Genomic DNA, 14,145 nt, shown 5'->3' on the forward strand with positions numbered 1-14,145 from the left:
AGTGTTTATCCCTCAGATGTGTCAGAGAATAAACATCTATTTTCCGATTAAAAAAAAAAAAGAGTGCAAACATATTGGTGTGTGTTACTAGCATTTAACACCTGAGTTTGGCAGCGGTGCTGCTGTTGGGAAGCCAACTCTCAGCGCTCCCTCTGCAAGAAGAAACTCCTCCTGTAACAAGTGGCTCACAATCCTCACGGTGTTTTCATTCCGCACTTCGCACTTGTGCTTGCTGACAGATTTAGAGCGCTTTGTGGAAGCAATAATTGGCCTGGAAATGCAGCTGGCAGGCTTCCCCAGGAAGGAGCAGGAATTGCACTGCCTGAGGTCTTTCATGAGCTGCTAAAACCGAAGGAACGTGGTTCCAGGGCTGCCGTGTCCTTCCAGGAATGCTGGGAGCCTGTGGTCCTCTCCATCCTCCTGGAGCTTTGTGGGACCTGCTGCAAATGATCTACAGAGGTCTGGAATGCCAGGACACAGGAATGGCCTCATGCTGGCAGAGAGGGGGCTCACGTGGGATACTGGGAGGGAATTCTTCCCTGTGAGCATGGTAGGAGCCTCATCCGACCCATGCCCCATCCCCGGCTGGATGAGGTTTGGAACATCTTGGTCTATGGAAGGTGATTCCATGATGACCCGAGAAATCTGGGATGTCCTTTGGGGACAGAGGAGAGTCCAGAGAAGCTGAGCTGATCCATCTCCATGGAGGGGTGCCCAGCATAGCATCCATCCCGCAGCACTTCCCATTCTTTGTCGGGAAAGAAGTTGTCAGAACAGATTTGTCCAGTGGGAAAGACATTCTGCTGGGTTTTGGGGTTGCTTTATTTGGATTTTGGGGGGTTGTTGTCATTTTGTTACCTTTTTTTTAAAATTTGAAACTATCTCTTTTCTCTCAAAACCATAAAATCTCTTTTCATGAATTCACAGAAGGATGCTTCAGGAATTGAATGCAACGGGGTCATATTCTGGCTGTTAATATTAATGCTTAAGCCTGGATTTGGAGATGCCTCCTAAAATAAAACCAGAAAACTGCACTTTTGGAAGAGTTGTTAATAATACAGAAGGAGTAAAATCTGTCCCACTTTATTTATATCAGAAGTTCCTATCTGAAGAAATATTTCTGAGGAAATTCAAAGATCCTGGAAGAAATCGTAAATAGGTAATATTTAGATTTATTGTCGGTTGTATGGAATTGATACCTAAGAAACTAAAAAGCTTTATCTGTGCAATCATCAGATCTTTTTGAAGTGAAGAGAGATTGGATAGAAGTCAGTGGGAGGATAAAAATAGAATTATTATGTAAAATTGTTTTGGAAGGAAAATGAAGTGCTTTGCCATCCCAGACATCCCAGTTTGTTCCGTTCACTGTGGCTCTTCTTCCTCTGGAAAAAAAAATAAAATCTGATTATATTCCTTATGCCTGTTTTCACTCACGGAAGGTAATTTAAGGAAATTAATTTCCCTCATTAGGTTGTATAACTCAATACTAATTTACTGAAATGATCTTAGAAGGGAGAGGTAGGCTCATCTTTAGATATTAAAGTGTTTCAGTGAGAATCCCTGGAACTTTATTATTTCTGTCAGCTTGGGGAATTTGGTTAAGGTCTGGTTTGAAGGATGGGCTATGAAATCCCTAATAAACATCTCTGCCCTGGAACACTTAGATGCTTTAAGGCTGCTTTAATATTCCTCTCACAGATGTGCTACTGAATGAATCAAAACTGAGTTTATACCCTTAAGTTAGGCCCTGTATCAAACCCAGACTAAAAGTCCCTATTCAGGGAAATAATTTATGAAATATAATTTGTCCTGAAGTGCTTCTGAAACCTCTATCCCTGTAACTAAAACATAATTAAATAATAAAACCTCAGAATCAATCCAGATGGTCTTTTTGGTAATTTGATATTTTTCAGAAGGAAATAAACAAGAGAAATTACACTTGGACTCTTTGGGAATGGATCTTGGTTAGTAAAGTCTGTGTATTAAATGATAATATAATTACTTGTGTGTGGAAAATATAGATATTCCAATAGCTGGTTCAGGCAGTAAAACTGTACTAAATTAAAACAGAAATAAGAATTTATATTTTTATTCAAGCCAACAATACCAAATCCATTCCCTTCTTAAATCTCATTTAAAAAAGTTTTTCCATAACAACATAACAAAAAAAAAAAAAAACAAAAACAAACAAAAAAAACAAAAAAAAAACAAAAAAAAAAACCAAAAAACCCCATAAAACCAGACATTATCACCACTATAAGGTAGGGGAATGACAGGTTAAAACTTGAGGTCTAAAAGTCAGAATCAAAGTAGAGAAGTTGATTAATGACCTTAAAATACAGGAAATAATGACAAAGCTTCAAGAAAAGCAGATTTTGCTGAATATGATTTTCAGCGGAAGAAATGGAGCCACAAGTGGAGAGCAGAACATTAAATAAATATAAGTGAGGAGAACTGGGAATAGAAAAAAGTGCAAGACAAGTTGGTGTGTTCCATAAAACATGAACAAATGCTTAGCAACATTTTACAGTTAAAAAGAGGGATTTTGTTGAGCATGTACAGGTCAGGGATGTCTGTCCCTGTGCATTTGGAAATCTGCAGCACAGATGGGCAAGAAATTTATGTATTTGTCACGTCCATGCACAAATACATTTGTATATGGACAAAAAACCCTCCCAAGTTCAACTTGTTAGACACAAAAAAAAGAGAAATAAACACTGAATTTTTTTGTTTTTAAAGCCTTTAGGTGGGCCACTGTTTTAACTAAAGGGTTTTTTTAGTGACATTTTGAGGGATTCTGTTGCTGCTTCATTGTTAATCTTCAAAACTCAAATAAAAATATTGTTTTTCATATTTGCTGCTTTAAGTAACACATCCAGCTTCCTTTTAATCTCTTGCCTTGCTTTTGCTGCCTTATAAATACATAAAAGCTTGCCTTGAACATTTTAGCAGTTGTTAAAGCAGCCAGAGAGATAAAAGAAAGTTAAAGGACATGCAAAGATTGAATTATGGCGTTTCCCAGCATTTGGATGACAAAGTTTGACCATTATGAGGAATAAATCAATTTGCAGGCACTGTGGCCAGCGAGCTGAGGCTGGAGCTGAAACTGCTCCACTGGGAAATGTGCTCAGAGATAAAAGGAGTCATATTTCTTATTTTGTGTGGAGAAACATGGAAGGGATTTTTAGAGACCAGGAGATATGCAAAAATTTACCAGGAAAATGAGAAGGGAGAAGAGAATGTGAATTCTAATTCTAAAATTTCCCAGTTAGTGTTCTAAAGATGTTTCCCATTGTTTAGAAGTTAAAGTGAAATATGCACATCAATTACAAAAAATTGGTTATTTATAAATTAGGACAAGGTTTCATATTTATTGGTCCACTGTATTTTAATTTTAAAGGAATTCTGGGTTCCTAATGAAGAGTCCCATGATTAATTATTGGAATTTATGATCTTTGAGTTAATGATTCTATGAAATGAGGAGCGCCATCAGAAGCTGAAAGTGCTCCTGGAACCAAGATGAATTGACATGAACTGCTGTGGAACTTCTGTTTGCTGTCCAGGGTCCCAAAGTGTCCCTGGAAGGAGTGTCCTGGAGAAGGTTTGGAAATCTGGTGAATGCTTCATAACGTGAGTGGAAATTTTCCTCTTTTTCATCCTCTCATGTTTTCTCCTTCCCTTTTTATTCGCCAAGAATCCCTAAGCAATTGCAGATATTTCTGAACTTCCTCAGAGTCATTTCCTGCCCTTATCAAGATTTTGTCACAAAAATGAAGAGTTTAATCCACCATACTCACACCTCAAATGGCAACCACTCCATCTCCTCAACCTTTGGAGTGTTCTGTGATGGGGTGGACTGGAGATTCTCCCCTGCTGCAGCCTCAGCAGCCTGGAAGGAGGGGAAGGGTGGTGGAAATCCAGCATTTCAAAGTTCAGGGTGGTTAGTCAGGCTGGGGGCTGTCATGCCCACTTGCTGAATCAGGCACAAGGATTTATTTTCTGTTGCTTTATCATCATGAATCAAAACTGGAAAAAGCCAAACTCGGGAACGGCACAAATCAATTTGTGTGGTTCTTTCTGTAACGAGAGAGACAAAAAGCGAGGGGGGCCTTTTTTATCCTGCTTTCCATTTCAGCTGAGTGTGTGCTGCTAATTGAAACCCAACTCCTGGGCTCCAGCTGGAGCTGTTCCAGACTGGAGCAGGGGGAGCCAAGGTAATGTCTGCTCGGATCTGTAAAGCTTTAACCTGCCTCAGACAGCAGATGAGCCCTTTCATTGCACACGATCCATGGGAGCACTTATAAATGAGTTTGCACATGTTAGAACACTCTTCCAGCCTGGTGGAAGAGCCTGGATAAAGTCAGGAAGGAAGGAAGACTGGCAGGCTGGCTCTGGGTAAAGGAGCCACCACTGTCATCCCTAGAGCAGCTCAGATTTGCTTCTCTCTTTGGGGTAGATCCCTGTACTCCTCTGAGAATAACATTTGGTGATTCCACAGGCTGTTCCTCTCTGATTTCACAGAATCCCAGAATGGTTTGTGCTGGAAGGGACCTTAAAATTCATCCCATCCCACCCGTGCCATGGGTAGGGACACCTTCCACTTCCTCAGGTTGCTCCAAGCCCTGTCCAGCCTGGCCTTGGACACTTGCAGGGATCCAGGGGCAGCCACAGCTGCTCTGGGAAACCTGAAATACCAGCATAAGAACTATTGGAGCCCTGATGCAGAGAGAGTTTTCAGGGTAAATGGTGGTGCTCAGAGTGAAGGGTTAAAAACCAATGTCCTCTGCATCTCAGTCTAAACACTAACAGCACAAAACATCAAAGTTATACCCTCAAAAAACTGTCTGGCTGCTGTTTCTAAAAACCCACTGAAACATTCTGACTTCACTTCTACAAATATTTCTCTCCTGATGTGTACATGGAGTTCATTAGTGACTGTCTGGGAGTAAAACCTTGAATATTTATCCATAGCCTAAAGCCCAGTAGTCACATTCAGTGAAATCATCTCGTAACTGTGCACTGGTTGTGGTTGCCCACATAATTGGGAGAGATGGTGAAATACTTAAGTGCTTCTAGTGAGCTTTGTGTCAAAGTGATTTCAGCAGGAATTTGTCTTTGGTGTTGTTACAGACCCGGCTGGAGCCCCTTTTTAGAGCACGGCTCTCATTTCAGCAGAGATGAAGAAATCTCTCTGATCATCCCCCTCTGAGAGGAGATTTCCTGGGTTAATTGGACAAACAATGACATTTTGAAAAATTAGAGGGTTTGGCCATTCCAAAAATATTCTGAGGATATTTTGCTTCCACAGCTTGACCTAAAAAGTGTTTAACTTGCTGTGCTGCAGTGCCATTTCTTTGGGAATTTTTAGTGCAGTTTGGATGGCTCTGGATGTCTGATTCCAGCATGGCCTTCAATGCTCCAGGAGAGGGGCATTATTTTCTCTCCCCAAACCCATTCCAGTTTAATTAAAGAAAACCAGCTTATACTTCCAGCATGAAAACCATCAATACTCAAAATCAGGGAAATTCCTATTCATGCTCCACTTAAAACTTTTTGTCCTAAAGGGAGCTGCAGTGGCACAAAATGAAAATGATCCCATTTATTCTAGATAATTGCAGAAATAATGCATTCAGCATATTTAAATATATTTTAAAAAGGTGATTTCAAAAGCAGAACTCCCTCCGAGCAAAATATTGTTCGGTGCAAAGATGATCCTGCTTGGGTGGAGCCTTGTGGGTGTCTTAGAAATGTTACCGTCCCAAGATGTTTACAATTTCTTTATCAGGTGGTTTTCGTGTCTGGAAGAGGCGTGTGACACTTATTTTTAGGTTCTGTCCTTTTCTTTCTCTCCTTGCAGCTCCCCCAATATCGGTGTTTCCTTAGAAACCCTGGCTGTCAGCTGGCATCATAAAAATCTGAGATGACACCGAGCTGGCTTTTGGGGGAGGTGATTCTTGTGCAAACAACGTGTTTTCTATCACTGACAAAACTCTTGGCTTTAATCCTCATCCTGAAAACAATAATTTCAGTCAAGATTTAGGAGAGGGAGGGGCCCTTCTGTGCTTCCCTTTGCATTCCTGGTTGAGAACGAGCATTACTCTGAGGAAAAGCTCATTGCTATGCAGAGGTGGAACCTTTTTAAGCCCTAGGTTGATGCTGGATGGATGTGTTGTCATGAGAGCTGCATGCTGGGCTTGCATAACTCTTTGGAGGTGTTTATGTACGAGCTCTCCCAAGGGTGATGTTTTATCAAACCTTATTACAAAAGTGCTCTTCTCTGCGAGCCACCGAACGCTTCGGGAGCATTAAAATGCAGAGATGTGTCTGGTCAAGGATAAGCAGAGGCTGTGTTTCATATTCATGGGAGACAGAACTCCTAGAAATTTCCAGAAGATTTTATAGGAGCTGCAGCTGTCCTGTGCTGTGGTCACCCACAGGGATTAGAATCCCAGAATTGTTTGGGTTGGAAGGGAACTTAAAGCTCATCCAGTGCCACCCCCGCCATGGGCAGGGACATCTTCCACTGTCCCAGGCTGCTCCAAACCCTGTTCCACCTGGCCTTGGATGTTTTCAGGGATCCAGAAACCCCTGCCACATCCAGGGGTTTCTGCTATATCTTTTAGTTCTTCCTCTAACAAAAAAAAATGCAGATCAGAAGGAGTCAGAGGGAAATACTTGAGGAAAGGTCACTCTGCTGAGCTGCTTTGAAACTCGGATAAAACAACACTGATAATCCCATTACAGGGGAGCCACAGATGATTTAATTCAATCCTACAAACCAGGGCAGTCCACATGGAGCCTTCCCTGTCCTCAGGAAGTTTTTGAGCTGCAGGAGAAGGTGCTGATGACACCTTGAGCTTGGGCACAAGAGACAAGGAACGGGATGGTGATGATGGGGGAGACTGTGTGGACATGGAGATGCTGAGGAAGGACAGCCCATTCCAGAGTGATCCAAACCCTCATCTAAAGGAATTTGCAGCTTTATAGACTTGAGATTTTATTTATTTTTGGCTGATTTGGGCAGTGAAGCTCTGCCAGCCCTGGTGGGAGGGGGCACTTGATGCCTTCTCCTGATTGAACCCCCTGAGGCCAAGGGAGGAGAGTTTTATTTTCTGTTTGCAGAGTTCAGTTCTTTTCTCTCTGAATCACAAACCTCAATTCTTTCATGATCCACGGCTTCAGGGCCTGCAGCACAAAATCTCTGCCAGTGTTACTAGGTCAGATCTGCTGTCCTCTATTTATGTTTATTTTATAACTGAGCAAGAAGGGTCAGGTTTGGTCTATGGCAAAGGTCATTTTTCTGTGAGCAGGCTTTGATGGACTGAGATACAAAAGGTGATAAAGTTATTACTTTGAAAAAGTCTTGTTAGAGTACAAATATTATGAATTCATTCTTTTTTTTTTGCCTTGAATTAAAACCCACCAAGTGCAGCTATCTTTGGTTCCCTCGTCTGACACGGCTTTGCCAGTCTGTAAATTTTCTTTCAAATTAGCAGCCCGAGTTTTCTTATCAACCCTTAGCCAGTTGCAATTACTGTCACTCTTTTCAGCACAGTTAATAGGTTTGTGCCAACCAAACTGAAACTTTTGTCAGGAATTGTGATTTTCTGAGTGCCCTGAAGTCGCTGATATTGTTTTAAACATAAGAGCTTTTTTAGACATGGGGGTGACAGGCAAAGCCAAACTTTGTTCTCTGACTTTCTAAATTACACTGGACAAGTCAGCAAAAGCTGAGGGCGTGAAGGATTAGTTTTCCCCTCATTTTTGTGAGGGATTATATATATATATATATATATATATAAAGTTTTTTTTTAAGAATACAATTTGAAGTAGAATAAACAGAACATGCACAAAACAGCTTTTGAAAAATGTTTGGTACAAATGCAGGGTCTTTTGGGAATCAGTGTGATGCATCTAAAATGCTGTTGAAAATGTTAATTAGTCCCATGTATCCAGTACAAAGGAGAACATTTTTGTAATTAAGAAATATGTAGAACTAAGAAGAAAATAGATTCAGATGCCAGGCAGCTGGACTTGCCTTGCTGTGTTTTCTCACTAATATTTTTGAGAAAGGACCTTTTATGGGAAAGAATCCTGTAGAGGTGCAGGTATTTCTTCTGACAAGAAAGGTGGCTTCAGCTCTTTTCTGATGGAAGTATCACTAAGGATACTTCACATCTCTTCCTGATGTTTCCTGCCAGTGAATATTTGGACATTTACCAGTTTGGGGGCTTTTGAGGTCATGGGAAAGGGATCTCTAACATATCTGGGGAGCTCAGTGCTGTGTAACCCGGGAAAGTTTGGGGTGGGGACCCTTGTCCATAAGGCTGAGCCAGGCCTTGCCCTTTGCACGAGAATTTCTGTAAAAAGTGAGGGTTTACAAGGGATTTTTTTTGGAAAAAGAGCAAGTTTGCCTGATCTAAGACAACCATCCTTGATATGGGGCAGTGAGGCTGAAGAAGTGAGGCCTCCTCTGCCTTGTTGCTGCTTTTCTCTATCCAGCTGTGCGAGGAGGGAGTTCTCAGTGGATTTTTTTTTTTGCTGAACACATATTAACATAGAACACTGGGGGGGATTTTTGTGTTTTTCCAAGATTTTTTGCTCCAAATGGGCCAGAGCATCCTCTTGGCCCAGTGGCAGCACTCAGGGCACAGTGGGGGAGCAGCCCTGAGACCATCTGCCATCGTGTCCTTCCCCTGGCAGTGGCCAGCAGCAGATGTCCAGGGCCAGAATTTAACAACTGGGCCAGAATTTAACACTCTGAGAGAGAATTCCTCTGGATATCCTCTCCAGTAATCTGCTGTTTAAGGATTTTCTGGAAGTGGCAGCTACATCACAGCCTCTAACAGCCCCCAGTGGGCCTTGCTGCTGGAAAATCTGCCTCGTTATCCCCTTGCACAATGGGATGGGATTTGAATGAGCAGAAATTCCTTCCTCTTTCATGCTGGTTAGGCCACCTCCAAAGCATTCTAATGGGATTTTTCCTGATTTGACAAAACTGAGGCAATGTTGCAGCCAGACCTCCCAATCCTCATGACTGGGGTGTCCTTAAATATGTGTTTGCTACCAGGGCTCAGCCTCCAAAGGATAAAGGACAAGAGTTGCTGTAAAGAAAGATGGTCCAAACTGCTAAAAATACATTGTTTTGGGGTTTGAAGTCACATTCAGGCTTCCAACAGAGAAATTAATTTGGTTGTCCCTGACAGAGCCTTTGCTCCCTGTGGGTCTCTCCACAGAACTGTTTCTTCAGGGGGCAATTAAAACCCACAGTGCTGGGAGTGAGGGAGAAGGGGATGGACACAGTGTAATAATAGCAGGGCCCCAAATGCTCCTTTCATTACTTCCTTCTCTTCAGATCTCCTTCCTGGCCTGTCTCTTTGTTTTTGTTTTCCATCAGCAGGATCCAGTCTCTTTCTGAATATATTTCCCCGAGTAACTTGCTGGAAATAGCCCACATTTGATCCTACACAAAATGCTTTCATGGGGACCGAAATCCAGCTGAGTGAAGAACATTGGATCCAAAATATATATTTATAAAAACCAAATAAACTGAAAAGCAACCTCTCCCCAGCAAGCCCAACCCTCAGGAATAAAAGTTCCTGCTGATATCCTGTTTTCCCCTTTTCTCCTTCCTTTCACACTTAGTTATATCTAAATGCAAAGTAGACAGCAATAAATCCAGAATCAGGCTCCCACTGTTCCTGTTGAACCATCAAAAATATTTGTTCCAAAATTTTTGCAGGGTAGTTGTAGGTTATTAAGAGTAAAACACTGGAGAAGTTTTTGGAAGTCTGGTTTGCCCCAGGAGAGGGGAAGCCTGCACCAGGAAGCTGCCCAGCTTTGGAGGAGGATTTCCACCTCACTCTGCTACTCCAACTCTTTAAAAAAGAGAATTCTGCTGGATTTTTAATTCCTGATTTCAAGCCAGGCCTTCTTACAGAAAAAAACGAGAAATCTTTGCAACTTGATGCATAAGATTTTTACCCTTGTGTGTTCCTTTACACTTTTCTCACTCAAAACCTGTGTGACTGCCCTTCCTGAGCTTCCTGCGGTCCCAAACACTTTCTGTGCAAGTCTTTATCACCTCAGCCAGGTTAATTCCTGGGATATCTCCCATGCAAACATCAGCACTGGCTTATCCGGGTTGTTCTTCAGAACTCAGTGCCAGCAGTTCCTCGGGGTGGCAGTCCCTGAAATGTTCTGGTGGCTGTAGGGGTATTAATTTATAGGTTTTCTGCTGTTTGCATTTATAGGTAGAAATGCTTGCATTTTTTCCTTGTGTTTTCTTGGGGTTTTCATTCCCAAAATCCAGCATCAGTGGCTACATCAAATGGAGCTGATTGAGGCTGGTGAAGTGTGCTTGGCTTGCATTTTAATGGGAATATTCAACCTACAGATGGGCTCGGAGAGAGGTCACCTAAGTTCAAGTGAGACTTTCCATGCAGATTCGTAGATTTTCAAGGCCAGATGGCACCACTATGATCATCTTGTGTGATCTCCTGCAGAACACAGGCCGTGGAATTGCACCCATTCATTCCCACCTCAAGCATGATGTTTTCTCTGCAGATGTTTGACTTCTCCTCTGTCAGGCCTAAATTTGAGCTGACCTCAATACATCAGTGATGTGGTACTGATATCAGTGCTTTTAATAACCCAGATTACTGGAACATTAAAGAGAAAAGCTTGCAAGGTCTCCCCTGCACTCTTTGGCTGCAATTCCTTTTTTATTTTTTTTTTTTAATTATTTGCTGTAAGATCGATAGAGCTGTATGCTTGTTTTCAGGAGTGTTTAGTAAGAAGTCCAGAGGGAGGATCTGACAGCCTTGCTCTGTGATGGATTGGAATGTCAGATCAGCATATGGTGAAAGGAGGGAAAAGGCAAGAGGGACAGCCAAACCAGAGCTCTTTTTTGAAACACCCTGGAAATTGGGTTGGTGACTAAATAAAGCTTTCTCGCCACCAAAAGTACAGCAACAGCAGCAAAAAATGTAATCTAAAAATAAATCCTACCCCTTTTTTTTTTCCCCAGAAAATCATCATATTTTCCTTGTTCACTTTGGGCAATTGTTATTTTTTCCCAGTAGGATTTCTCACTTCCCTGGAGAAACAATGAACCTATGAAACTTTCCGGAAAAACCAAACCCATTTTTGATGCTTCCCAGCCAAATCCTGGTATTGCTGTGTCAGCCAGCCAGGACAAATGTTGCACGAGGTACTGTGAGCCCAGTTCCCTGCTCTTTGTTCCCCCAAAAAGGCATTTTTTCCTTGGAATTATCTGATTTGGTCTGACAGGAGCTCAGCATGTGAATAAAACACCCTGGGATGTGAGTAATGATTGCAGAATCTGATGTTCTGCACAGAGCTGGTTAGAAGTAGGAATCAATTAAAAAATAAGAGGGCAAATATTGTTCATTTTGCAATTTCATGTTCATTTTGCAGTGTTGGCTGAAGTGAGTTGTCTTGGAGCTGGCTCAGAGCTGGGAATTCCAAATTTCAAGTGTTCCCACTTGAGATTGGGGTGTTTCAGCAGGAGGTGAAATGGGCAGTGATAGGATGGCAAATAGGGACAGGAGCTGGGCAAGGAGGATGAATATTGGCAGGATAAGGGTGATGCAGATCTTAAAAGGTGTTTTAGAGATTGGTGACCAGCATTTCTCCTCACTCCTTGGACTGTGGTTAAAGGTGTGGAAGGATTTAGCAAAACCCAGCCCTGCAGCTTCAGCTTAACAGGGATCCAAAGAAATCCTGTTGTAGTCATGCATCCTATCCCAGTGTCCTCTATCCAGAATCCTGGAATTGTTCAGGTTGGAAAAGCCCTCTGAGGTCATTGATTCCAGCCTGTGACTGATCCCCACCTTGTCACCAGCCCGGAGCCCTGAGTGTCACATCCAGGCCTTCCACAGACACTTCCAGGTGTGAGGACTCCAAACCTTCTTGGGAAGTCCATTCCAGTGCTTGACCACCCTTTTTTTCCCATGGAGAAATTCCTCCTGATATGTGTATGAACACGTAGATTGTGGGCTGCCTTTGTTTTCTCATAACTTTCAGGGAATAAGAGCTAAAAGCAATAAATAATTATATTCACAGAACTCCACAAACCAAATCCTCAAACGTAGAAATGTGGAGGAATAATTTGGGACAGTGGGGGAAGGGACAGATTCTTGGTGGGGATCTTCAGACACAAACAACAAACCTTTCCTAACTGTGGCCAGAAACACCTCGGTGTTCCTCACTTTCTTCCAGGTCAAGATGACTTTAATTTGCAATTAACTGAATAATCTGCAGGGTCTGGAAGCAGTCTGTGTGCAGGAAGGATGTGCCATGGGAGGGAGGAAGAGAATCCCTGGTGTTATCAGTGTTTACAGCTCCTGACAGGATGGCTTTTAGGAATGAAGGTTTCGACGTGGCTTAGCACACGCACGCTGTAATTTGTCTGTCAGTTCTCTGAAAGTTCATTGGCATTGTCAGCTCGTGTTTAACTCAGTGGGGAAATATGGATTTCATCCCTGGTGATTTCACGGAGCACTTTGATAGCCTGAAGGTTCCCCATTAGAACCACATCCTCCCCATCTCTTCAGGAATTACTGCGCCTCCTTGGAGGACTTCAGCATGCACAGGACCCAAAATGAATCTGGATTGATTCTTTCAAACTGTGGGTCCTGTTTGAAAGGATTAAATGTCTGATTGTGCAGAACACCTGCAGGTCTGGAACCTGTCTGGGTATCTGTGTGAGTAGGGGTTCATAAAGCCAAAAGAAAGGAAAGGACAAAAATCAAGGACACAAATCAATCTTCTACCAAGTTTTCCTTGGCAGAAGATGGCATGTGCCAAATATAAAGAACTCTACTTGCTGTGCTGGGGCATGTCCTGAGTAGTATGACAGGAATATTTTGGCACTTTTCTTCCCCTTTTCATTTTCACAGGAGAGTAGGTAACTCTTTGCAGCACTGTACCTGCTGGGCTTGGTCCAATATCAACAGAAAATCTCCACATCCATTGAGGAGCCCAGGCCAGAGGTGCCTCTGCCTTTCCACAGCTGTTGCAGGCTTCAGATGGAGACCAATAAACCTTCTGTATCTGGAGAACATTTAATTTTCTGTGCTCAGCCATTTAGTTAAAGGTGTTTCCAGACAATATTAACAAAAATAAAAGCTGACAGATTAAAAGGAACTCTTCATTTTGGAGGTGTGCTCCGAGCTAAAATAATTCTCGGTACTGATCCTCCACTGTTCAAACCTGAGCTGTGCAAAGCACTTTCTGTGTGGCTTTGGATGGGTAAATATTCCATGTAAAAATAAGAGTGTTTATAGCAAAACAGTCTTTATTATTTCTTTTTCACTCTTCTTCCACTCTTCTGTGGTTTTTGAAATCTGATTTCATGAGCACATACGTTGTTTTTATAGTGTCATTTTACCTGGTGAGTGGAAAGGCAATTTTTATAAACAAAACTTAGTGCTAACAAAAAAACCTGCATCTCTTTGTGGTACAAATGAGCATAATTACAGTAAAACACTGCTTTTAAGGGTGTTCAGCTGCTGTCAGCGTGCCTGACCCACAGCAGAATTGGATACGCATTCTGTTCCTGGAAAAATAGACAGGAGACATGGGTTCTGTTGGGTGCAACTTGAAGACAACTTTTAACCATCAGAAAACAACTTTTAACTATCAGAAGCCAACCTTTAACCCTCAGAAGCCAACTTTTAGCCATCAGAAGCCAAAGGGCACGATGCTGACATTGATTTTCAATCCGAAGCTGGGTTAACAAGTTGGAGGGGAAGAATGGAGATGATTTTTCTGCTGACTGCACAGAACTGGCTGTTTGTTAAACTCCAAGGGTAGATCACTCCCACGTGTTTCTGCCTTGTTGTTTGGCCTGGGCAGAGCTGGCTGTGCAATACGGGATGTGCCAGGCTGGATCACTGTTAATGCTCAGCCTCCAGTGCTGCTCGTCTGGAACACCAAGTGCTCTCCAGTGGCACTGGGATGTCCTGATCTGCTGCAGGCTTGAGGGGACCCCACCCTGACAAGCTGTCACAGCATCCCTGGAGAGGGAGAGGAAAGGTGTGTGAGGATGTGACAGACACGAGGACTCCTCCTGAAACCCCTCAGGGCAGGACGAGGTGCTGGAGGTGGAATTCTGGAATT

The sequence above is a fragment of the Passer domesticus genome, chromosome 11 (assembly GCF_036417665.1).
Source record: "Passer domesticus isolate bPasDom1 chromosome 11, bPasDom1.hap1, whole genome shotgun sequence".
In the NCBI taxonomy this organism is placed as follows: Eukaryota; Metazoa; Chordata; class Aves; order Passeriformes; family Passeridae; genus Passer; species Passer domesticus.